Below are 27,500 nucleotides of genomic sequence, written 5' to 3' on the forward strand. Positions count from 1 at the left end.
CTAGCAGGTCGCCTGGCACCATTCTAGGCAGAGCTGCTCTGCAGATAACCACAGAGACAGCTAATTGTCAGGGAAGAGTCAATCTACTATCCCACTAACACCTTCTCTTTCCTTCACTAAATCCACAACAGGGAGAAACAGCTGTGGATTTGAGGGGTTTTGGTGGAGTATTTTTTGCTTGGTTTTTCAGTGTAGTTATTTCCCCCACCCCAAAAAAAGCGAGGAAATAAAAGAACAAACCCTCAAGCTTTAAAAAAAAGGAAATTTGAAATTATTATTGCTTTTTCTGATTATACTGGCACTCAAAATCCTGAGGATTTTGAAAATGAGATGTAAAAATGAGACTCTGCAAAATCAGGAAGTACATTACTGTCATTACCATTAACAGTTCAGTCAGTGTCTTAAAAAACATTCTAAGCGTGTGCTCCAAAAAGTGAACTGATTTGACTTTTTTATCTGCAAACCCTTTGATTTGCTTTATGATGAAGGTTTAAGGGAAATTTCATTTTGCAAAAATAGTTCAGAACAAGAAGTTGGCACCATCACCTCTCCATATATCTTGGATGGTGAATAGATCCTAAAAGAAAAAAAAAAGTTTCCATGCACACAAGGGCAGTGGAGGAGGAGTGGAATAATTAGCTGGTTGCTATAGTAATACAGATAGAACTAGGACATCCCACTCACATGAAAAGTTTATCTTAGATTTTGGTTAAGTATTCCTAATATAGACATTTTTCTTGGTTTTGAAAATCCTAAATTCTCAGTTTTGCTCTGATTACAGTGAAAATACATTTCGATTTTCCACTGAATTTTGGTATCAACAGACAAAAATCTTGAAAATTGCTAGGATAAACCTGGGCATCTCTACACCAAAAAAGAGGGGACTTGACAAAGAATAGAAAATTCAAGACATATCTGCCTCACCGCTCTTTCCATTCAAAAAGCACTCTAGATGTTTGACTGAAATAATAACAGTCTGTGTAAGACTGCTGTCTGTCTTGAATACCTTTTTCCCACAAACACCGATGACTTTGTCAACTCATATTTTATCACCTTCAAGAGCTGTCAATTTCTCTGGGAAATTTGACATAGCAGCTTGGGAAAGGACGCATAAAGCTGGACACAGCACAGAGGCGCTAAAGATGTGCTTTAAATTATTACCTCAGTGTTTGCAACCAGGAAAATCATATGATATGCCTAAATAGATGAAAAACCATTTCTGAGCTTAAATTAAGTGCTGTCCTAGATGTGACCAGATATGATCAATCCACAGACTGTCCTATGCTTCTGTTCTTATCAGTGAAAGGGGGACACTTCTTGACACCTTCAGCCAGGCATTTGAAAATAATTAGGGTTAATAATTGACCCTACCCTTTGCTCACCATTCTCCATTCATTCTGGCTATCCTTAATACCTTCCAGACTGTCCCAGTGACAAAGAGCAGCTGGCTTTGCTCCTGAAATGCATACACAATACCTAAATGTCCCACAGAAACTTGATCTGGAAACCAAAGTCCTGAAATTTCATGTAGAATACAAACAGGGTTATTCTGCTTCTGCAGCCTTTTTCTGGACTTGATTTCCAGATAAGACATACACTGGTTTATGCTGCTGGAGTAATAAAAATGATCACCAGGTAAACAGGAAATTATTTTGAAAATTCAGGTTCTAAGAAAAACTTCGTTTATCATTTTATAAATTGGCAATAATGAAGTTCATGTGAGTCCTTGGGATGGAAGTTTCTCTAAGAATATAAGGTATTATTCATAGCAATTGCACTTTTATAGATAGCACATTTCACCAGTCAAAAATGAATTAATGCTGTTGAAGCAAACTCGATACTATTCAGATATGCATACATCAGACTCCATTTCCTTCTATGTTGTTTTTTTTGTTTTCTTTTTCTCATTGCATGATTACTATTTTTCTAGCTTTTGCTCAGATGAAATGGAGCATATTAGACACTTCAGAAAATAAAATAATGCATACATTTCTTCTACCAGGCACTATTCCCTAGCCATTGCTGAGAACTGTGATTCCTCTTTGGAAAGTAAACACCAAATGAAATTACTAGGTTTTTTTCTGGTACTGAGTGACATACATAATCATTCATCTAAATATGGACCAGATGGGACATATCCTAGAGCAACAAGAAACAAGCAAGCAAAAAAAAAAAAAAAAAAAAAGATAGATTTGTTGATTTTTAATTTTTTTTTTTCTTTTTATGCCTGTATCGTGGCAATTTGAACATTGAGGTCAATGTCAACATAATCCTCTGCTCACTGGGGACTTGTGTCACTGTTAGAAAATTGAACGGTGACACTCGATTTATTTAAATAAGACTAAAATATATTAATTTAAATATTAATTATCCACTCATAAATAATCTGAAGATTGTCTCCTGTAAAAGTAGAAGGAGAAAAATATGGTCATAAAATGCATATTTGAGTCTCCTACACAGAAGTACTATCTTCCTTGTTAGTATCAGAATGCACACAAAGCTGAAACACTTACAAAAGCTGCTCTGCAAATGTTTCTGATTGTCAGGACATATACTTCCTTAATGAACTTGAAATTTCTCTGGTTAAAATGAGTTCCCAAAAGATTTTTTTTTTAAATTATCAATGATTAAAAGTAAAGAAACAAATTCAGATTTATATAATTATTTTATCCATATGCATATGAAATGAAGAAAAAATTAAAAGAGCTATTTAAATGTAAGAGCTCTGCTCTCTGTGAGACACGTTGACATTGAGAGAGGTGAAAAGAAGAGCACTGGAGTCATTTTTGCTCAAACTATACTGACAAGTAGGCTAGGTACTCCCAGAGCAGGAAAGCACTCAAGGCAGTGATGTAGAAATGCTTCCTCTCTACTGAAGTGTTCCCACAACTAAGGTAATTCACAGAGGTCAATTATATTAGCATTCAACTCCTTCCAATAAATAGACCAGCATTAATAGACTGGTGTGAAGCTCAGATGTATCCTCCATGTACAGCTGTAAATTTTCCCCAATCAGCTGCCCTGAGCTCTGGGTGGAGCCTCCAGGCTAAGCAGTGGATAAACGTAGATTTCAGTATCAGAATATGGATTGTGAAAACCTGCATTCTAACTAAAGTCTACCCTAGCCACCTATGGCCTTCTATGGCCCTGCATATATTAGACATTTAGAACAATTAATTGGATAACGTACGTTTTCTAACTGCCTTAAAACAATTCAGGTTTGGGGGGAATAATTTCAGAACCACGATGGATGCACTGCTTTCTATGAGCTGTTTCTCAGGTTTCCAGTCCAACCATTTTGCAACTATTTTTTTTTGGAAGAAAAAAAAAGGCAAATGGAATTATTCAACTTAATGTACAAAAGTATGTTTTTCACCCTCTATTGCGTCCATCTTATTTCATATGAATAGTTGTGTTTTCTAATTAAAACAAGTGATAACTCTTAGAGTATTCTCATATGTATCAATACATCCGATGGTGATTTGAAATAGAGGCAGTGTTGATAGCATTAACCTTTTCCTATCATCTTTTCTGTTACTATAGACAAAAAGATATCTTTTAACAAAAAGTGTTTAGTACAGAAAGGACATAACTGCACATCTTCCTTTGATAATAAATGATTAATCGGTCATTCATTCATTCACTTCATATTAATTGTTAAAAGATGAATTATTATGAACTAACCTGTTATTAATATCCACATTATATGTGTATCCATGGAAATTCCATTGCAATATGGTGATTAACTAATGCACCATTATTTTAGAGTTAATTATTATAGCATTAGAAGTAACTGGGAAGAAAGGATACGGGGACTTTTTCTTATTATTTTTCTTTGAAAATAATTTTATATTTTACCATATTAAAAAAATGAATCCAGGGAGAGAAATGCAGGGATCTGAAGCTATTTCATTTTATTTCCCTAGTTTCCTTCATTTTCAGCTTGCATTAATGATTTTTTTAAACGGCAAATATCACAGTCCAATCACTCTGCTAAGAAGTAACAGCTGTCTACTAGGAAAAGTAATAGTTCTTGACTTCTCCAAGATTGTAATGAAGAATACAAGAAAAATAAAATTCTATTGCTACATTAAATATATTTAACTTATATTCTCTTATTGCATTAAAAAAGCAAAATACCAACCTATATATACATTAAATGCCTATATACAGTAAATAAATTTATCTCTCTAGTGAGCAGTCATCTTCATTACTTGTTTGACCTAGCCTTAGTCAAGAAACTAAATCTTCAGTACTCATGATGTGTGCTTCTTACCTTTTCGCTCTGAATTTCAAAGGTCCATGCTTATTCAGTATTCGGTTTGTGCCTGTGCATATACATACATACACACACACACATACACACACAGAGGTTCTTCAGGTATGGGACATGTTAGTGTTTAATTTGCAACTTTGACAATAATTCCAGTCAGAATTATTGTTGTTGATGTTACAGACAACTATGCTAGTTTGTAAATGAATGGGTTATTTCAATAAATTTTTTCTTGCAAGAATTCAACTATTAAAAATATTCTGTAGTCAATGATAAGAAGAATCTCTTAAATCATTAGGCCTATTTAAATCATAGATTTAAGATAATAATCATGAGACACTAGATGCCATTTTTATTTTTTAATGCATGAAGATTACACTGGTTAGATTTTGTGTCATCACACTGCTGATGGAGGACCACCTTAGTCCATGAAAGATTTTTGCCTTAAAAAAAAAGCTTCCTCTTTAAATAAATCCATCTGATCTGTGATCTGAGACAGTCCTCCCTTTTAAAATTTCATTTGATTGTTTTCAGACAAGTTTGAAGAGGACGCTTTTGTAAAAAGATAAAAGATAAGCAGTAGTTCAAACTGTTTGTTAATCAGAATGTTTCTACCTTATTCCAGAATATTACTAGATCACAATCTGAGATCAATGGGATTTATACTTTGTTTAGGTACTTTCCTTAATCTTTCATTCATCTTCACAGAAAAATTAAAAAAAGAAAAGAGAACTTAACTTTGAAATCAAAATAAACTGTCATAACAATACTTCAACGAAATTTCCTTAGTTTTATTACATGTCTTTGAAATCAGCTGTGTTTAAGACTGCAGGATTTCTTGAACCCCTTCCCTTGATATCTGGAAGGTTTTGTACTGTGGCTGTTGGGAAGAAGAAAACATACATCCTTGGAACAGGCAATATTGATGCTTAAAATGTCCCCAAAGATGTTACAAGTGTAAATAAATTATGAAATATCATGATGCAAACATTCCCATACTCAAATATCAAACATCAGAAAACTTGTTAAGCAAAGTATCTATATCAAACATTAAATGAATCTACATTTGGAGAGAAAAATAATGCACTCCCCATCTGACAGATGTGATGATACTGATCAGTAACCAAGACTGTAGGCTGCTGGCTGATGCTGAAGTTAAATGCGTATGACAGAAATAGCAACAGTGATGGATGGCTTTGGATCTGCTGAACTGACAAAATGCTACAGTGTTTAGGATGCTTGGTTGTCAGTAAAAACAGGCAACATAGGGACATGATATCTGCAGTCTTTACATGACATGATATAAAATGATGGTCAGCACTGAACCTTGACTACTTGACATTAACAGTGTTAATTTATATGTAGAAATCTGCCCACTACAGCTATGATTCAGGTCATTTGTTGAAATATCAACATGGAGTACAAAGCAATATATAGAAGTTGAAGCCGATGCAGCTACAAAGACACATGAAACTCAACCTTTTGCACTGATGGCTATGGACAGTGGGACTTATTTTTGTCATCCTGCTCTAGATCTCCTTTTAAAAGGAGGTGTTTATCAGGAAACTATCCCACACAAATATTCTTTAGACACTCAAATGTCTGTTGTCATTCTTTTTCAATGCTTTCACATATCTTACAGGAAATGATAAGAAAAAAAAACCAAATAGATGAGCCAGTGGCTCACAGAATATCATGATGTGTAGTTGCTTTTCTAAATCAAGTCAGCATTTCTATCCATCCATTCTTAGTGTTTTCATGAAATCAGCATCCATAGTTTCCACCAATTTTTTTTTCCCATTCTGCTCTGCTTGTATTTTAGGCTCTTCTCCTTCAGTTAAAGCAGTCTCCTTGAAATGACAAAATAAAAAATTTCAATCAAATAAGTTTAGGAATTAACATGATTTTTGTCTCTGTTTGTGGGTCATAACCCTTTTCCTTATTTTATCCATCTCTTACTAAGACTGAAAGTCCTTTGGAGAAGATCCATTTGTTATTTTGTGCAGTGTCCAGAACATATAGTTCACATTTTTACCTCACCCTCTGCTAACAAATAACTAATCATAGGAAATAATGTGAAAATGGTTATGTTAAGCTATCAGAGTAGATTCAAGGCTAAAACTACTCTGAGCTGACCCAGATGTATTTTCTTAAGGAATATTCAGGTTTGCATTTGCCTTAGGACACTTGTATTTACCTGACACTCTTGTGGAGCAGTGGCTGAGGAGGTAAATTGCCATCCTTCACTTTTTTTGTTGTTCTAATATCCAACTTCTCTTCTGGAGAATGGGATTCACCTACATGGCTCTATCTGTATAAGAGATAAATATCAAGAACTGCATCCTCTGCAGTAGACAGGGAGAGATGGACATGTCCAGAAGATGATTCAATCATTCTCACTTAAGCATCTACTTTAGGATGCAACAAATTTCTTTTAGAGACACCTAGCTCACTCTTTAAATCAGAAACCTATTTGACTGAAAATAACTGTTTATAATTTTATTCTAGTGTTATTTTCTCCCAGTAGCCAAGTTTTTTCCCTCATTTCTAGACTGGTATAAAAAACGTGCATTAAATTAGACAAATATTTTTTTGATAATTTCTCTAAATATTTATATTAAACTTAAATTTCAGTGGTTCTTTGATACAAAATCATGTTTGTGTGAGAAGAAATTATATGTACTTTCCAGAAAATGTTGATTTTGCTGACTTTTTTTATTGCCTGGATAAATAATCATGTTTTTGCTAAATATCTGTAAAATTTGATCTTTAACATACTTAGTGTTGTTTTAAAATTGGCTGGTGACAGAAAATACTTTCAAAATAAACTTATCTGACTTTTTTTACTGATCCACTTTCTCCTTCCCAGACTTCATGGTGGGAAGCATCATCCTTCTCAGTCACCCTAATACTGATTAAAATTAGCAAGAAGCAGTTCTGACCTATTGATTGCAAAAAGAAAACAAATTAAGAGATATTCTGTCTGCTAGGTGTTAGGGTTGGTAGTATTGATAATACAAGTAAGGAAATTAATTTTTAAATTTAAAACCCAGCTTATGAAAGAAAAATAAAGACAAAAGTTCAGACAGTAAAACAATAGGGACAACAGATCTTTCCATTAAGTATTAGATAGAAAAGAAAGGTGAAAGAAGAGAAAGGGAGAAGAGCAACAGGAAAACTAATAGAAAAGCAAATCCAATGTGCCCGCATTGATTTTTGTGATTACTGTTTATTAAAATGCGGTGGATACAGATTATCTTTCTTTCAAATGCTCAGTATTTATTATTGCTTCATTTGCCTTGAAATGATAACTGCAGGCACTTAAATAAATGGATTCCAACATTTTCTATTTTCATTCTACCCTCCTTGTCTGTGATAAGTACCCCTGTAGAAATGGTATTTTGAAACTTCTTTAAGCAATGTTTCTCTGTTAATCACAAGGCCTTTTTTTGTATGTCTTCTGCATGTACTGTCTTCATTTTCCCTTTTATTCTAATGGTTGGACAATAGTATTAAAAATTGCTGCACTTTTGGAAGTAAATTTTATTTTTATTTGCCAGTAGAGGTGTATCTTTAAACTCTGTACACTGAATTTCTAGACCAACTGTGATAGAGATGGATATACACTAAAATTCTAAGAAATTTTACAGAATGACATTTATGTAGTATGAGAATCCAGGCTTCCCTCACTGCATTACACAATTGCATCTTCAGAAGGTTATGTGCCTTCTAAACAGTGTTATTATAAACGAGAATTTTTAGTTCCAGCTTTGTCTTGCAGCTCTCAGAAAAGTACTTCACTGCAGTCTCTGGATATGGGCTAGAAATACACATTTTTTCTGCAGGCTCCTGGTCAGTTTTTACAGCCACTGTTGAGCTCTGTATGACAAAACACTAATTATACACCCGCCAGTCAATTAAAAACTTGCTTAGATATGTCTTTGAGAGGCATTATGACACAGGTATTACCAATAGGATCAGGATCATCTCTGTTGGATAAGGAGTGTTGGCATTAATTCTTTATTAACAACAATACAAATTTGCAATCCAGCACCTGTGGTGTCAGAATTGTTCTCTTCCATATGGACAGCTGGTTTTTGTTTCAAGTGGTTCTGGAATACTGAATGCTGCTGCTGCTGAAGTACTTTCAATCAGCCAATTGCTGTCCTAAGTCCAGCAAGAAAACCTTACAGTGAAATTTGTCTCTTTCTAATCACAATTTCAATATTATAATCGCTTGCCAACAAGAGATAAAAGATTTTTAGCAGTAATCTCCTACTTGCTGAGTTATTATGATCTGTATTTTTGGTATTTATTATTTTTTTTATTTCTAATAAAATATTCTTATTTATTTACTTACATTTACTTAAAACACTCTTTTCAGTCCTTATAGTTTGAAATGTGTTTTTCCTTACATGTTCCCACCTTAATGACTTAAAATTTAAGTCAGTAATGTAGTTAAACTACTTCTCTGAAGGTTTGAAAAGCACTGAGGAATGCCTGATGGATGCACCAACCACCAAACTTTGATATATGAATTAAGTTCGAGAGATCTCCAAAACAAACACAAAAGCCATTTGCATTAATTTCAGCGTGAGCTGTCACGCTTACAAAGTTTTCATGGCAGCAGTGTTGAATTCTGTTGAAATGGTAATTTCATAATTCTCAGAGATGGTACACACATTACTCAAAAAAAGCATAACGACACTCTGCAGTGCCTTTATTAGACAGGAGTAGTTATGTTGTGCTACTGAGTAGTTTGTCCTCTTTTCTTTCAACTGAGAAGGAAAGGAAAACAAAAAGACAGAATCCACAGTGGAAGAAGGAGCACAATTATGGTGCAGGCCTTCTGAGTGGTCTTTCTGCTTAGTTGTTCGTGCCATCTCCTATTCTGTGAACGCTGCCTAGAGCAGTGTCTCTCTTATTGAATTCCAGCTCCGATGATTCTGCTGCCTTCTGCTTCCTGCATAGAACATGTAAGCTTGGGCTTTTTTTCCTACATTTTTTCAGTAGTTCAGGATATCCTTTATCAACAATGTTTAAAACTGAAGCCCCCAGTTCACAGGACAGTCTGGTTAGATCAATACTTCTAAATAAAACAAGACAAGGGACCAATACCTATCCCAGCAGACAAACACACTGAAGGCTCTTGTAACTATAGTACTTAGGATGAGCAAATGTGCTGTGTCCACACCACGGAGCACTCTGTTCTGTAGTTCCACCCTTCCTGGTATGGTGTTTCTATTGGTCTACACTAATCCTTGTGCTTTGTATGTCTTGACAGCTTAAACTGTGCGAGGGCTTTGCTGCAGCTCAGTGAAGCGGCTCGTGCTCCCAGAGTAGGAAACTGAAGAAACTGTGTTGTACTCTGTTGATGGGGTGTGAGGGTACTGCTGAGGATGCAAAGTCTCTTGTGGATAAAGCTGAAGAACAATTGTGTAGAGCCCCATATGAGATAGACTTATCCTGGACTGTCTTTTTGAGAGATATCCTTAAGATTGCATATTCCTTCATATCTGCTTGGATATTATTTTGAGGGGAACTTGTTGGAGTAGGCCAGAGCAAAGGTGATCTTGCCACTTCTGAATTACAGGATGACTGGGTGAGCAACACACATGTGAAGTACAGATCTCGGGGTATGTCATATCTTTAACATGGACAGAAACACAACTCCTTCTCACATATGACTGAGAAGAGAAAAGGGGGTATTGCATAAAGTTCATGAAGTCTGATACATATTTGTCAGCTTCACTGACTGCATTAGGCCTATATTCCCCTATACAATTTCCAGGAAAGTGAGAGTAGAGAAATATACCACAGAAAATTATTTCTTTGAATTAACAAAGTTTCGTGAAATTCTGTTATGCTTTGTGGTTTTGAGGAATTTTCTTTTCATTCCAATAGAAATCCAGCCAATCTATTCTGCCCAAATACTTCTGTAAAAAGGTGAAAAAGATCAAGAAAACAAAGGAAACAGAGGAAATAGCATTGACTCAAAAAGGTCATTGCATTTAACACAGCTTTTTGTGCTGATTTTAAAACCGAGCTAAAAAATTAAACCTACTCAAGATGCTCCCTTTTCCCTCCACCCCTACCCCTTCCAGTAATGGAGGAACACTAGGAAAGAATAAAAGCTGAAACAGAAATTTACTGAAAATTGCAATAATCACAATAATATTAAAAACAAAATGTGTGCAAAAGAGAGAGAGAGAGAGAGGGTCATTTATAGACAAAAGTGCATTCACCACCGAACAAACAAACATGCTTCCCAATAGGGTGAACAAGTGTTCCTGTGGCTTAACGTCCTCTCCCTTCCCAGTCCAAAAAATCCTACAAGGAACTACGGCAAGCAAAGCCCTTTGAAAGCTACATTATCCCTGCTGCACCAGGCCAGTGCCTCAGAGCACTCCACCTCACAGGTCTGGCCGCGCACGGCCGCCTCCGGCAGCAGCACCGCTCCCCTCAGCTCTGCTGGGGCTCAGATCTGTGCGCCTCAGCCCCGCACTGCCATCCCTCTATCTCCCCTTTTCTTCCTTGGAGCGACGTCTCGGGCTCACTGTCAGTCTTCCAAACCACAAAAGACATGGATTGGAGGAATGGGAAATGGAACCGCCAGTGGAGGTGAGGGACTAGGCCTGCTGGGCCAACCTGAGGCCCTCTCCCTGCAGACCAGGTGAAAAAAGATGCAAACTTTCCTTTTCCGGCCCTAGCTTTTATTCCTGCTGAAAGCACTCCTCCCCCACACTGATGTGAGTGGTATAAAAGAGACTCCACCTGCTTGTTTCTGTACCCAGGAAACCTTTCACTGTTTTAATTTTTTTTTTTTCCTAGGATTTTATTTCCTTTAAAATAACTTTTTTATTTCTACCTCCTTTCAGAAATTATATGATTTGGTTACAATTGGGTGCCCTTCTTAAAGAGCAGAAATCTTTTCTACAACTCTCAATTGCTTGGGTCTTCTCTTTCTAACACCACATAATTTGTCTTCTCTTAAGCACAAGCCTACTTTTGTAAGAAGCTCTTGAAAACAGACCAAAACCCACAACACACACCTGAAAAGCTTTCCGTGGTATTTGCTGTAAGCAGATGGAATAGTATGCAAGCATCTGAACCACATTTTGAAGATCTCAAAGGTCATTTAAATGAATGAACAATTAAGGTATTTTTATGAGTTTGATTACATCTCTCTTGTGTATGTTTTTGAGGACTGAAGAAGGGGGTCATAAAATATTGCTTCAAAGAAAATTCCTTGGCAATTCTGGGAATGCCATCATAGCATTTACAACAAATCAGTAATGGAGAAGAAGAAAAATGACACTGTAAGTAACTTGAACATAAATTTAACTTAAAACTCATAGTTTATGAGGTTTTCAACCACATAGCTGAATGGTCAAAAAGAAAGAATTAATCCTTATCTAATCCTTATCAGTATTTTTCCTTTGTTTGTGTTCCTGTGTGTAAGTTCCTTGGGGCAGGGAATGTTTGTGTATTGTCTAGCATTGTAATAATTTAGTCTGGATTTACAGCATTTGGGTAATATCTTAAAACAAAAATAATAAACATAGACTAACTTTGATGTAGACACACAGAGACCACTGCTATTTTGCAAAGTTTTTCCAACTTGGGTTGGCTACAATTTTCCCCTAGTTGCAGTAATGTCACAAAATGGGAACAAATGTGGGAATGGCAATGAGAAAGCTTTGAAAATGTGTGTGTATAATATTAAGTACCTGTAGTCCCCACTGAAGGACTCAAATATTTGATGCATGGCATAGCAAAACACTTTACCCAATCCAGAGGGACCATGGAGTTAACCAGAGTTTAATTTCCCACTCTACTTCCCTCAGGTAAATGACAGAAGAGTCTGATCATAGGCAGATGAGAAAACATGTTTTGGAATTAGTGTTCTGCAATCAGCTACCATACAATGGGTTTTACCTTAAAATAAAAATGCATTTTCTATGTGTTTTTTGATTAATAATGACTTTTGAACTGTAGTCTTGAATGAGTGAGAATACCTCAAGAGCATTTCTCTGCTTTCCATTAAGTCATTGTACCATGTGGATATACAAACATCAAAATCTGTAATTTTTCATTTTAAGAACTATGTTATAAATGGAAAATATATCTAAGTACCTCAGTTTTCTCAGCACTGATTGCTCCTTCCCTCCTGGTTGTAATGAGCATTGCTTTTGATGATTATTAGGATGGCATTTTGCTATTGCCAAGGCATTGGCATGAACACTTTCATGCTTTCATGAACTCTTTTTCTTTTTTTTTGGGTCGTTGACAGCAGGATTACACTGATTAAATGTATCTGTTCAAAGTAGGTCAGATGAATCCTGCCCTAAATGTGGAGACATTTTCACTGCGAGTACAAAGGATCCTGGGGTGACTGTTAACACTGAAATAAAATCACATGAATCCCAACATTCCTTTCTTTTGAAGAAGAGAAGAAGCACCAATGAATTTTTCCATTTTGCTACAGCATAGTAATTTCTTATGAAAACATTCTTCTCCAGTAAAAGCATACCCACAGACCCAAAGTGTGTTGCAATTTATGCTTTAAAAGTAGTACTACACCGAAGTGTTCTGAAAACATTGTGTAACTACAGGAAGACAGCACATGGACATTACTTTACTGTCACATCTCCTCATATTACTGACTGGAACATTCTTCATATGGACAGAAGTATTCAGCCACACAGGGGTTATCATGCACTTCTGTTTCATTTTTAAATTATATCTTTCTGATATATCAAGGGCATTACTGTAGTTTCCAGGAGATATTCTTGTCCCTTAAACACAGAACAAAACCCAAAGAGAAACAACAGTCCATTTTTGTTGTGAATTACAGTCTGAGTTGTGGAATTGTGTTCCAAGAGACCTTTTTTTTCTTCTTACCTGCCCAGCGCATACTGAGTACCTACTACACTGATTATGACCTCATATCAGATCAAAAGGAGTCCTGGCATCTGCCTCAAAGAATGCTTACTTTTTTTGCATTGAGCTCTCTTTATTTATCTGGAAATGTTTTCTTTCAACAAAGATTAAAATTCCTAGAGGTGAATTTTTAGTCTTATTTCCTTGAAATAAATGGAAAATTTGAAGCCCAAACTGGACTTAGGAGCTGAAGCAACGTGTTTTAAGCCTCCAAATGACATATGAGAGGAATATCAGAATGACAAACTCTCCTTAGGGGTTAGGGTTGTTCTGGTCTTAGGCAGAATCTATTCAACTTTGTTTGAATATTCAAAAAATCATATAAGCTTTTACTGAACTTCCTGTAGAAACACTCATTTGTATCAAATCCTGAAAACTGTGTGTTCCAAGATTTGCTTTAGTGCTTAGGCCAGGCAAACAGGTTTGAGTGGTCTATAAAGCAAAATTATTCTAGCTGTTATAGAGGAGGATTAGATTGGCTGGAATTACAGCAGGATATTATAATTTAGGGGTCCTAACCTTATAGAAATCTTTCCTATACTAGCTGGTCCCTTCATGTTGTGTTAGGTCTACTGGATGCAGGGAATTCATAGTTCAGTAAATTTCAAGAACTTTTTACAGACTTCAAAAATAATGAAAAGGACCATTTGATTTCTTGTGGCATAGTACTTAGGAGTTTAAAATGTTTTAGTGTGGTTTGTTGGTTGGTTGGGGGTTTTCTATCTTTTGCCATCACCAGAGGAAACTTATCATTAACTGTAGCATTAAATTAGGATATGTCTTCCAAAATGCTCCATAATTTTAGATATTTATTCATTTAAATATTATTTCCTACACTATCTATTCTAACATAAGTCTGGCTGGTTTTGCTTGGGCTTATTTTTTCATTATTCCTCTCTATTGAAAGAATTTTCCTTACTGTATTTATTAATTTTGTCCTTTTCAAAAACTGACCAATCATGCTGACTTACAGATGTCAGTATGCTTCTCAATGGATCTTTTTCCAACATAATCCAAACTTTTTAAACATACATAAAATACTAACAACATTTCATTTAGTATCCACTTTAAGCTGACTTTAATGGGCTTGTGGAGTTCTGTCTCACAGTAAGGTAGTAGGAAACTTTGAGATAAAATAGATGAGGTTAGCAAATATGCCATAAAACATAGTAAACAAAATTGAACAGCAAAATTTAAAACCCAAATAGAAAAACTCCAACTGTGTCAATGTGAAAAGATCATATTTGTCATTTTTGTATTTTCCCAGGGCAGATGTCAGGTTAAAAGAATTTTGCTCTATTCTAGCTCTGGAAATGAATCACCTCAGTTTTTCCATTAGACTGTGTATAACTGAGCTTTTGTTTATTGTATATTATCATTTATAAAACAGGTGCTCTAAACTATGCTTTTGATAGCTTTGCACTGTAAAATTCAATGGAAGAGGAAATATTTTATCTGCCTCTCACTGGTTTTCTGTAAATATCTGCACTGTTTACATATGTACACAGTGTGGTCACAAGATCCATTGTAACTGCAAGATTGGGCTAGATTATGAGGTTGTCTGGCAAGATTCTACTGGTCATGATATACACTGGAGTCAATTATCCCACAGTCAGAATATGCAAACTACGGTGGGGTCCAAAAGAGAGATAAAGAAGGGGGAAGTGGTCTTGGCAGTCAATCTTCTGGTATCATGGAAAGAAAAAAACAGAAGTTGATGGAGGATAGGTAGCCAGTGAGGAACTGAAGGAAGTTTTTTAAAGTCTCACACTTCATCAAGGCCACAGAAAGGATAATGAATCTCAGATGGCACGCAACCCCTCAAAGGGAGAAGAGCTTGGGTAACAGAAAACTCATCAAATTAATAACTGACTAGAGAGGCATCAATGTAGCTCAAATCAGCATGCCATGAATAAACTGAAACGGTGACTACAAGCATCTAGAAATGACTTTTTTTTCAGCTGCTTACATATGGATTGAATGCAATGAGCAGGAAGAACTGGAAATTCTCATTGACTAAAAGTTTCACAAGTGAAATCTGATGAGGTAGTTCATATAATTGGAATACTGAAACTACCTGTTAAAACCTACTTGAGAGGGACAGAGTAGATGGGGGGAGATGCTGTGAAAGAGCTGTTGGTAGCCCAGAATCAAAAGATATTGAACACAAGAGACAAGTCTCTGTTCTCTGAAGTCTGTGACTGAGAGGTTCACAAGTGTTTGTCTTCTGGGCTTTTCTGTAATGTGCGTGGGGGTGGGGAAAAGATGGGGAGTGGGGAAAAGTAAGATCAGTGTGGAGAATTTCAGTTTGGAATCTTGAATAAAAGAGATTCAAACACTGCTACAAGATACTCAGAAATCTTGTGGAATCTCTGTCCCCAAGAGGGATAAAAAAAACCCAAGAGGTTTAAAACCCAAGTGGGCATGGCCCTGGGAAAACTGCTCTTGATGATGCTGCTTTCACCAGGCTGATTGGATGAGATGATCTTAATAAATGGCTTATGACCTCAACTACCATGAGATTCTGTGAAAATCAATGAATTACAGAGTTCAAAATTACTAATAATGTGGTAGAAAAAGTGACAGAATGGATCTTGTACAGGATAACTAAGAAAACAATGAGCTACGACTTCAAACCTGGAAATAGTACATTAAAATGTACCTATGGATGCATTTTTGGTAGATATTGGAAAGTATTAATATCACTTTACACATATACCTCAGTTTCAGTTCTCTCTTAAAAGGATGAGTTAGCCAATGTACAAAATACAAAACAGGCTTGTAACTAGTAGAAAGGACTCCTGAAAAACTTTCAGGGGAATGACAGGAAAATATTCTAACTTTTTAAAAATTATTCTCTATAATTTTGTGGATTATGGGTGGTGGTTTTCAGTAATAACATGGGATGGTCCTCAAGACCTTGGAAGTTAAATACATAATTTCTAAAGAACTATGATACAAAACACATTATAACCAGGAAAAAGGTATTTTCACTTTTGGTATTGGAATGATGAGTAAAAACTTCTTAATTGTGGGAATGGTTTGTGAATTTCTTATTTTTGACTTAAACTTGTTTATTGCTGCTTATTGTGGGTAAGCTTTTTTACATACATACAGGTAAGCATGGAAAAGGCATGCTTAGATTTTTGAAAGAACTGTTTTCACAAAGTTGAGGATGAGCACAGTTTATTTGGAAAACACCATGGATGCAGAAATTAACTAATTACAACTAAGTATCATTTAGTATTTTTAAATTACTTAAGACTACAGTTTATTGGAATATTAAAATACTGTGTTTCTACAGCAAAGACAGAATAACTTTGGATAATTTGAGTCAGAAGGGAGATAAAATTTGCAATAGACTAAAAATAATACAAAATAGCAGTTGTGAAATGTGGACTGTTCTTATATAGAAAAACTAGAAGGGAACATTATTATAACAAAAATATTGGTTTTTATTTTGTGTAGACACAGAGATCATAAAATTGTTGAAAATCATGACAAAAAAACCTACAAAAGCTGTACTTCCAGTTTCACAACTTTGGGGATTGACAGCTTGAAGTGCAAAACCACGAGCTTAGGCACAAAGAATTTCTTAATCACAGTCACTATATTCACAAAAGAGTTCAGGAGTTACAAGCCTCTGAAAAAAAAAAACATTCTCTGAAAAGCTGATGTCCATCACTGACTTTACACTTTCTGTGCATTTTGCTGAAATTCCAGGCTGGGATGAGTTGCTTTGACACTTGCATATCCTCTTCCAAGCAATAAAAAGCCAATGTGATCTCAGCCCTCATCTAAGAATCCCTGCCCCCCCTGATGCCATAGGACCTAAATATTTTTCTTACTGCAATCATTCTAATTTACAAAGAATGTACACAGAGGTTCCATTACTCCAAACACAGTACAATTAAACAACAGGAGAGCATTTCCTTTCTCACAGTTCTATGCCAGCTTTCCAGACAGAATATCACTCAAAAAGCTCTCCCTGTTTCACTTCTGTCACGACTACACAGTTTTCCTGTTTTCGTTCTACTTGGTACTACCTCTTTGCTAGTTTTCTGACTCTTTCTCTTTTACAGATGCAGTACTACATGTCAATCAGGTACATCTCCCTGAATTTATAGTCAGTGTAATCATGGGGTGAAACCTTTTATTGTTTCATGAATTATAACAAGAAGGATCTTTGATTGTCTCCCTGAGTTTTCCTGTATTGGAAATATTTATTACTTTTGACCTCAAATAACTCTATGGTTGCCCATGTGTCAATAATGCTTGGTTAAAGTATCCTAAATTCACACACATTGCAAGATTAATAAGCAGACACTCAATACATTAAGAACTGGCTAACGCTCCAGTCTCAGATGTAGGGGTTTTTCAATAAGAGTTGAAGGATTTCAAATATGGATAATAAAAGCTAGGAATTAAAAGATGCTATTCAGATGCATTTCCATATGCCTTAGCAAATACCAAAACATTGTTGATATCTTACATTGCTGACACAGAGATTGGCAGAGTGGTACATAATGATGAAGAACCAGGAAGGTTTAAAGAAAAATTTGGATTGCTTGGCAAGCTGAACCCATTCATGTTAAATGCAAAATTATGCATCTAGGTCATATCTAAACAGTAGAAAACTATATTCTGGAAATCAGAAGCCCAGGAAACAATGAGAGGTGTCATAATATCATCAAACCCTACATGATAACACAGCAAAGAGAACTGTTTCAGGTCTTTGAAGCACAAACAGGCAAGGTGACGTTTAGGTCCAGAAAGAATCCTCTTCTGCTAGAATACTGTATTGAGGTTTGAGAACACAACTCATGTTTACCACTGGGAATAATTCACAAATAGAATGAAAGAGCAAGAGAAGTTGTTGAATTTTCATGTCTTAGCCCTTAATAATGAAGACAGAATGATTTTCTAGTAATATAGTTTATTCAAATACCAGGTTGCTATAATCAAACTAAATTAATAGAATTAATGTAATAGTTAACACTAAGATTAACAAATCAACGTTTTAAGCTCGGTGGCTTGATGAGTGATTTTTTTATTGACTGGGTCACTAAGGATTATGTTTTCAACATCTGTAAAGAAAACCCATTGATTCTGGAAACTTTTGGGTTTAGTCTGATGCACAGACTCAGGGATAGGGTGATACCCATATTGTGCACATCGAGTCCTGCTCTCATTTTTGTAAATGCTCTCATATTAGGTTGTAGAACTCCAGTCAATAAGAGTGGGCAGGTTATCCAACTTAGCTACAGCTTCTGAAGGTCTCAGGTGAGAGTTTTGCTGAGTATTCTGTATAGAAGTGGGAAAAATATTATAATAAGTTATAAAAATTTAATACAGGCTTGAGTAAAAAAAAAAATAAAAATTGAATGTTTCTTGATTAGGAGCTGAAACTGTCCTTGACAGCACAGTAAAACACTATTGTCTCTCTAGCCAATCCTGCACCTGTGCTGGGAAATAATAATGATGATATTTTCTTATGCCTCCAGCACCCAGCAGGAATGCCAGTAGCTTGAAATATATAATTTTTTGATTGTTATAATTCCTCTCTCTTCTGAATGCAGTGATTTGACTGCACTTGTTTTGCTTGAAGTTTTCTGTGTTTTCTCTTTTAAAGAAATAGAAAATGAGAAAACCAACCAACCAAAAAAAATTACCTGCCTCTCCATTACAGGATCTTTTATTGATGTTCTACCCTACTCTTCTTAGATCTGCCCTCTTGCTCTACATGCCATCAGCCATGATGATCCATGTCTCTTGCTTTTGTTAGAATATTGTTAGAAGGGAATTATATTGCTTCCCTTCACCTGCCATGGTGCAGAAGCTTTCAAAAATGTTAGCTCCAAGAAAAAACTAAAAAGTTCAGACATAGTCAAGAAGCAAAAGGAAGATTGAACATCAATGAACATCAATCAGGCTTCCAGAACTATAGGCAGAAATCTAGGTGGCAAGCCCCTGCTTTCTAAATATTTTACTGTTTTATTCCCCCCGCTAGGCACCAGGTTTTACTTCTCAGTTCAGTTTTCTTCTTCAGTTTGGTGGACTGCATTTACCACTGGCTTATGAATCTGAGTGCTCCTTGTTTATGCTTTTATGGCATCAAAGCTCTTGTACTTTTGCTTTCTGTGAGCTAACTTCTCAGAAGAGGCTGTGGGAGCCTTCTCAAGCTAAATTGGACCCTCATGAGCAAGATATTGCTCCTGAGAGTGAGAAGTAGGTGTTTAATCATCCTTCATGATATGGGCACTGGATCCCAGATATTTGCCTGCCTTAAAAGTACTTCAGCTTATCAGACAAAGAGTGGAGAGCAGCAGCATTTTCATCTGTATTGATTGATAAGAATACAGTTGTCCTGTTGTTTCCTAGGTCTCCTTTGATCACACTTATAGCTTGGATATCTGGGCCTAGTGTTTGATTTGGGGCAACCAGTTTGAGTCACAAATCAAAGAGGATGAATGCCATTTAACTTTATATATGAATGAAGCAAATACCTATACCCAAGCAAGATGTCTAGGCTCCATTAACAGCCAATGAGGAAAAAGAATATTTTTAGGAAGAAACTAATCATAACTATTTGAGGTGTTAGAATGAGATAAATGAAGCACTGAACAAGCTCTTGTATTTAGGTACTTGTGTTTCTTTTCCACGAAGACAGTGCTGATAACAAGCTCAGGCGTAAATGTCTATACTGTTGGTGGTACCACCTTCACTCCAAGGAGACTTGGCTTTAGTGTCCTCCGTGGACCATAGAGACAAGACACCTGCAGCTTAAAAGTGGCTAAATCCCATGCCAGTGTTTGTATGAACAGTTCCCATTGAAGCTGCCCTGCTCTGTATTTTACCCATTCATCAGCCAAAAAACATGAGTCTGCCTGGAATTAAAGTTGCCTAAAAAGATACCTGAGAATGATGGGTTTTCTAGATAATTTTTTTTGTGTTTGTGTAAGTGCATTTATCCAATATCAATAAGACATTTCATCACAAAGAAGTTCTCTGTGTCTAGCTCAAAAGTATTTTAGTGTTTTTTGTGCTCTGAATGTTACAATAGTTTTAGAAGACTGTGTAATAATTTACTGGTGCATCAGAACTCTGTCAGATTTAAATTCTATTTGGGATAAAAGAAAAAATGTGGCACAACTATTTAATTTTGACATAATATCAAATAAAATTTTATGCTTTCATACTTTTATAGCCACAAAGAATTGCCTACTTTTTTTAAGAAATTAAACACATGAAACAGATGTCCTGTGGGAACAATCTGTTATGGTCTGGCAGCAGATTCTCTTTCACTAGCTTGAGATATTGTAACCGAAACATGTACATAAAGTTTAACTATATATGTAATTATGGTAAATAGTGCTTTATCAGACTCCTAGTTATTAAATATCCCCTCAAGATTTAACTGTTAAATCTCTTCATGTTTCTCATTGTCATATTATTATTGTACCACTGTCTTTTATACAACATATTATGAATTACCTCATTTTCACATGGTTTCTGGTCTTATTATTGCTATAAAGTCTTCATTTAAAATATTATCACCTGTGTAAGTATGAACAGGTATTTCTGAATTACAATTTTTAAACAGAAAATCCTGTCTTTTCTACTTCCTTGGAAACTGTAAATTTGTTGCTTATCTTCTAGAAATCTTTTTTGGTCATTAGAATCATCACTCTCAAAGCTGGACAGAAACAGATGTGGGAAAAATAGAATGTTTAATATTCTGGGAAGCCAAAAAAGCAGAGCAGATATTGTAAATGTGAAGAGAGGGAAAATTTTAAGTTTCAAAGACTTGCTCTGTGCTTTACTCAGGGCATAGAAGAGACTTCTTGTTTTAGGACTGTTCATGTGAGGTCGCTTTTCCTTGAATTCACCTTGTAAGGAGGAAGAGCGTGACACTCCCTTTTGGCTAAGGCAGTGACCAGGGACAAAAGAGATCTGTTTGGTTGAAATGGGGGAGAGGGATGAAACCCCATAGGTTGTTATGCACATATAGAATTAGACAGTTGCTCTAAGGGGGTGTAAGGACTTTGTTGCCATGTAGAACTTGCCAGCAGTAGACCTAGACTGTAAATACTGTGATGGTTTGTAGTGTGAGTGACACTACATGGTCTCTCCCTTGTCTACACCAGCACTATATGGTAGCACTATTGGCAGGGCCTTCATAAAACTTGGCACCAGAGGTATTGACACCAAAATACCTCTAGAAATTTGTTAGAAGACATGGTAGACTCTGAAGTCCCTCAGCACAGCACAAATAGGGTGTTGCTTTGTTTGCTGCCTCCACTGGCTCTGAGTTCTTACTCTCATGCATCTTGTTTCACAGTAAAGTTGAAATTAAGGAAGAAAATAGTGAGATTTAGGTTAGGCTTTTGCTTACATTAAATGGCTACAATCACAATACATAAAATGTATCCTGTTCTAATTACTTAGTTCATCTTATCTAGAGTTCCTAAAATATTCCTCAGCCTTTACAGCTGTGGATGCTCAGAAAGCAGCCCTCAGAGCTCAGGCTCTCAAATCTTACCTTCAGACACAAATTCCATTATATTGTCTTTTCATTTGGGGTGTCAGTGACCTCTTTTTTTCAGTGGGTAATGTCAATATCCCATTAGCTCCAGCTAAATACTTCTTTTGTGTCCTTTTCTTTCATTACAAATTTATCTTCTAGGGTATAATTCAGTAAATTTTTTTTCATTACATGCATCTTTACTGTAAACTTTGGTAACAAATACAAGTGGCTATAAGCATTCTAAATAAACTCAGTGCTCTTTACTCACATCACTGGCCTAGCCAACTGTGGGCTATATAAATCCCTAGCTCTGGGTGCTCTGTGTATTTAGAAACTATTACTCTTTTGTTCCTGTTTAGCCCACTGGCTAACTCCTCTACCAGTCCTGGATGTTTAATTCAGTGGTTTGCAGTCTGTGGTGCACAGAACCCTGGGGTTTCTCCACAAACTGTTTCTAAAAGGTCTGTGGAAAGTAATTATAGAAAACAAGCCTATCATTACATGTGCTGGCTTTAATTTTCTAGTTAAGGGTCCCATACTTTCAATGGTCCTTTTTAAGAGACTACGGTCTTAAAAAGTCTTATTGAAGTTGCTTATACATCACATTAGACATTATACAAAACATCTGTTATACATTTTTCTGTTAATCTCATTATCTCTTGGACTTTACTAACTTTATATAAAGACCATATATAGCATACTACTATTGAAGGTGGCAGTGTCAAGAATAGGTTGCTTTCCATAATCATACCTAACAGAAAAGGCTCCCCACAAAACAATCCCACACTTCTCTTCTGGGACTGCTTTACACTTAAGTATAATTCTGTCTGAACTGCTAATAAAGTCTGGTTTATAAATAGCTCTTGGAGATCTATTTGTTTATATCCATGATAATTTAAATTCACAGGCATGTGTCTAGTTACTGTCTAGTCTTTTCTTAATAAATTATTTGTAATAAAATAATTATATTTTCATGTACATCCTTAGTTCTAGCAAATCATGTTGTAGACCCATACAAATCAAATGTGCCATAAGACAGTTTTTCTCCAAAATCTCAAACAATCAAATTACATGAACTTTAAGAAAAATTAACTTTTAAGTATGATTGTTTCAAGTGTCTTAAACTGTCAGCTGTCATTTGGCCTACTATGAGGTGGTTTAGAGATTCAAATAGCTCTAGAATGTGAAGTCAAGGAACGTTTTTGAATGTATGTGCTGGGAAAAAAAATGAATGAAAAGGTGTCAGTTTGGCAAATCAGAAAAACCAGTAACCTTTCAATAATTGATGGTTTCTTTCAAATATCCCCAGTCGCTGCTGGGATACATTTAATTCTCATAAGCAATGAAATATCTTCATCAAAGATATTTGATACCTTTGATATATCAAGATATATATCAAGGTATACCAGTGCAGTTGCAGATTCACAATGTGGAGAGAAAAGCGATGTCCCAACCAGGCTGTGAATCTGACAATCTCTGACAAGTGGCGGATCACACACCCCAGCAAGTTCTCCGCTCTCTGCCCTGGCAGCAAACTTCATCCCATTCATCAAAACTTGAGCTATTTTAACATATGAGAATTAGTGTAGGGTTCAGATGGTTCTTAGACATTGTCAGCCATGGACTTCTCCACTGCAGTTTCCTCTATATATTGTCCAATGCAACAGCAGCAAAATACGGGCTATGTTTGTTGGTTACAGCAGAGACCGGGACAGGCACTCCATCAAGCCTATGTATAGTTTTCCCTGACAGGAAGAACTTTTCACCCTCTGCATTTTGTCTTCTGCTAGGCTAACTAATTTTTAAAACTGCCAGCTTTGACACTTGGGCTCTGCTACTTCAAACTATGGAGTTGTGCTAACTTTGCAATTAAGTCTCTTACATTACAGGAGAAGTTGTCAATTAATGCTAAGTGGTTTAGTAAGACACTGACATCCCAAAAGTAATAGTATTTTGGCTTGACAGGTTTTGATAGGGAGGTGGCAGCCCTGTTTAGCTTGTCTGTTCCCTAATTCCTGTTGTTCCAGGAAGAATTATGGTAAAAATTGTCTTCCTGGCAGGACTGGGTATACTGTATTCTACTTTCTTTTACTGGCAGCAAATGATTAGGGTCTTAGATTTTGAAGAGTATGTTTTGTCTTTCAGCTATGAATTATTCCACAAATTGAAGTAATTCCATTGTTTTTCTAATTTCCAGGTAACTTTTTCTTGACATTCCTGAAAAGTTATTGTAGCCTTAAGAAATTACTGTAGCACCAAATTGTAGCCTAAATAGGAAAATAGAAAAGAAAGAACGCCACTGGTTTTCCCACAAGTTTTTACTGCTATTTTCCCCACTGGTTTTCCCACAAGTTTTTTACTACTATTCTTCCCTAGTAGTTGTAGAAGTAGGAAAAAGGAAACAAGATTTTAGAAAACATTTGGGTTTCTTTAGCTTCTTTCAATTTAGGGAGGAATTTTTAAGAGTTCCCACTTCCAACTCATTTGTAAGTAATTCTCTTCTCCATGCAAATAGAATTCTGCAATTTTTTTTTTTCATTTTAGCTATATAATCATGTTCTGAAAATTGTGCTTGCTAAAACTTATTGAAAAACTAAAACAACCTAATAATTTTGGATGCAAGTACCTTAAGAATTCTGAATCATAACCTGCATTTTAGAAAAGGTCTTTCATCTTGTCTTATTAGCTACAGCAAACAAATTCCAAGTACATGCTTACTTTCTTTAATAAGCATTTCTGTAGTGAAAGCTTCTGCAGAGCATATACCTTACGTGACTCTCTAACCATTTTTCAGTAACAGAAAAGGCAGTTATAATTTCAGACAAAAGAATATAAGGGGTTTAAACTTGTAGCCACTGCTCTGTTCAGATGTATAAATGGGCACAGCAAAAGTTTTACTTTAAAAAATAAATGTACAATAGAATATTACAGCAAATAAGAAACATTCTTTAATTTTTTTGTCTGGTTTGTGACACTTTATAACAAGGATATAAACCTCTACATCATTTTTCCAATCAGTTTTAAAGTTTGAACCAAAGTGTTGACAGTTAGCAAAAGATAAATAAATGTGTTATTTAAATTCATCTTTCCAACTGGTCATATGGAACTTATTAAAACTATTACCAAAAATATTGTATGCCAACATGGTAAAAGCAACAAGTTATTACTATAATATTTGAATACCAACTTCATACGTGTCTAACAAGAAAACCTCAACAGTTTTTTATCAGACTCATTATCCAGTTGGCTGAGCTATTCAAGCTGAATTACAGAAAACAGAGACTTTATCCGTCTGGGTAAGAATTACTTTCTAACTTAACTCTTAGACTCTTCTAATTCTTGCACTATGTGTTTTGGATGGTTTTGAAAATAACGATCCTGTAAACAAAACATGTAAACTAGGTGCCTCATACAATACCAAACATACTTTATTATAAGACTGTTGTTCTTATTACAATATCATCCAGTACATTATAACTTCCCAAGTATTGTAAAACCCCAGCCTAAATTCACTGAAGTTTAAAAAGAAATTGTATGTTTAAACGTACTTATTATCTTGTTTATGAACAACTTGTATTTTACATATGCATTAATGTTCTACAAGGTTAATTGTTCTTATTAATGCTTTAACAAAACCACATCTTTCTCCTTTTATTGAAAGTAAGTCATCATATGTTCATGTCTATAAATATAATCACAGAAACCATCAAAATTTCAGTCTTCTTAAAAGACTAATTACTTTTTGTTTCTAGATTTCCATGGACAGCGCTGTTTAAGACACTAAACAAACACCATGCATGTCACAAAAGGTTGTAATTATACATAAAATTCTTTAGGTTTTAATATAAGTTCCCTGAAACCAAAGCACTGAACTTTCCCAGTGTCTTTGTGGAGATTTTCCTTTATTTTGCAGAAATCACAGACTTTCAGAAAGCATACTTAAGTTAGAATATGCAGTCTTCAGATATGAAGCCTGTATTTCCTGTTTCTCTGACACAATAAACATTCACATCTACAGTGAATAAATATTTTTTAGTGGAAGAGACTTGGAAAAATGAACGACCACTTCTGTCATCCCGATAAATTTTGTCAAGGAAATACCCTCATCAAATACCACTGGGAAAAAATATGTTCCTTCTCAGAAAACATTCAAAATGGTTCTGTCATTTCTCAGACAGTTTGGTTTAGACCAGTTTTTGTAAGTAGGAAGCAGTAGCTTTCAGAATTCAGGAATGATTTCAAACTAAGACTGCCCTTAGAAAATTATTGCAGAGGTGTAATATGACTAGCTGCATCTCATTTCCTGAGGTTTCAAATTCACTACCTTTTCAATGTTGTCTTTGTTGTTGTTCTGAAGTGGCCTTCCTCGCTAAAGGTTTTGGGGAAGAATTAAAAGGACCTGTTTAATGTGTAGTTTTATTATATAACTAAGCTGATTTGATTGCTAGATTCTACTGAAGGTGAGGGCAGCAAAGAGACATGCACTTTTCCTGTTCTTTTCACTTTTCCTGCTTATTTTAATATTTTATTTTATTTTATTTTATTTTATTTTATTTTATTTTATTTTATTTTATTTTATTTTATTTTATTTTATTTTATTTTATTTTATTTTGTATTTCCTTGACACTGCTGATCTGGTTCAGATTGTTGAACTGGGAGGAAAGCGAAGGGAAGACAGAAGAGGCATGAGCCTTATTGGTGCCTAACAGAGAAATCAAGTAGTTCATACGAATGTTGCACATGTCCAAAAACCTGAGTAGGCCACCATTTCACTGCCTACCAGAAGAGCTTCCTGTGGCACTGAGAATGAGGGCAGAGCTTCCCACTCCTGGTGAGGCTGTGCCTTGACTGGCAGCCTGACATCCTACCGACCCATTCCACTTCATCTCATGTATTTTATACTTTGGAAAGTCTTCTGGAATCCCCACAAAACTTAATGTAACTATTGGTAGTGATGAGGAACAACAAAGTGACTTAGTTCCTTGGCCTCAAAACATTACACATCTTATTTTGTTTCCACTGCTAGGAAGCCTGGACCTGATTTTGAACAAAAGCAATTATACTGATTTGGAATGAAAGGGCGTATAAAGCTCTTTTGACACAGCAGCACAAAGGGAGAGGGTCAGTCTTTCCAAGATTTGAAAATGTTCCCTTCTTTGCTTTCCCTTGCCATTTGTGAAAGAGAGTTGAGAGAACCTCTAATGCTAATGATTGCTGGGGAACTGTCTTTGTTAAGAAGATTTCCATAATGCATACTTCTTCTGAGGTGTCTGTGCCATGATGTGATTCCTCCTGCCAGCTCAAGCGTGTCCTCTATCCATGTTCAGAGGCAGAAATCAATGGTAAAGCACGCTGAGTGAGTATAATGGAGGCATTCTTAGCCCCTGCAGTCACCGAGAGCTCACTCATTGTTGAGCCATTGAAGAAGAGTCCAGTCCAAAAAACCCAACACAGTATCTGGCAAAGGAAACTTTTCTTCCATTAACTTTGAAAAGCAGCAAGGGATAGATCAGAATATTTACCTGGGTGAAGAAGTGACTCTTTCAGATGTTTTCTTGTATAAGGCAGGAATATACGAACTACTGCAAGATATTGTGCTCTAACCTCCTCTCTGCTTCCTTACCTGATGTCACAAAAGCCAAGTGAACTTTAAGGCATGGATAAATAGTGTGCCTTTATTTTCTAACATGTAAGCTGCAATGGAATCTGTAGCACATTATTTTAACCACCACAGAAACTAATATTAATTGCAAATAA

At 35.7% G+C, this 27,500-nt stretch overlaps 1 long non-coding RNA gene across 2 annotated transcripts; it reads left to right on the plus strand.

Annotated features, from left to right (window-relative positions):
- Nucleotides 1-10,673: 10,673 nt before the first annotated feature.
- On the plus strand, nt 10,674-15,148 carry LOC111931568 (uncharacterized). Of its 2 annotated transcripts, none has more exons than XR_002865669.2 (3): nt 10,674-10,894; nt 11,269-11,592; nt 12,601-15,148. It is a non-coding gene; the product is annotated as an uncharacterized LOC111931568 (long non-coding RNA). The 2 variants fall into 2 exon arrangements; XR_015284543.1 differs by having other exon boundaries at nt 10,679-10,894; nt 12,604-15,148.
- The last annotated feature ends 12,352 nt before the right edge of the window (nt 15,149-27,500 follow it).

This window comes from Cyanistes caeruleus, chromosome 3, assembly GCF_971803275.1.
Source record: "Cyanistes caeruleus chromosome 3, bCyaCae1.hap1.1, whole genome shotgun sequence".
NCBI classification, from domain to species: Eukaryota; Metazoa; Chordata; class Aves; order Passeriformes; family Paridae; genus Cyanistes; species Cyanistes caeruleus.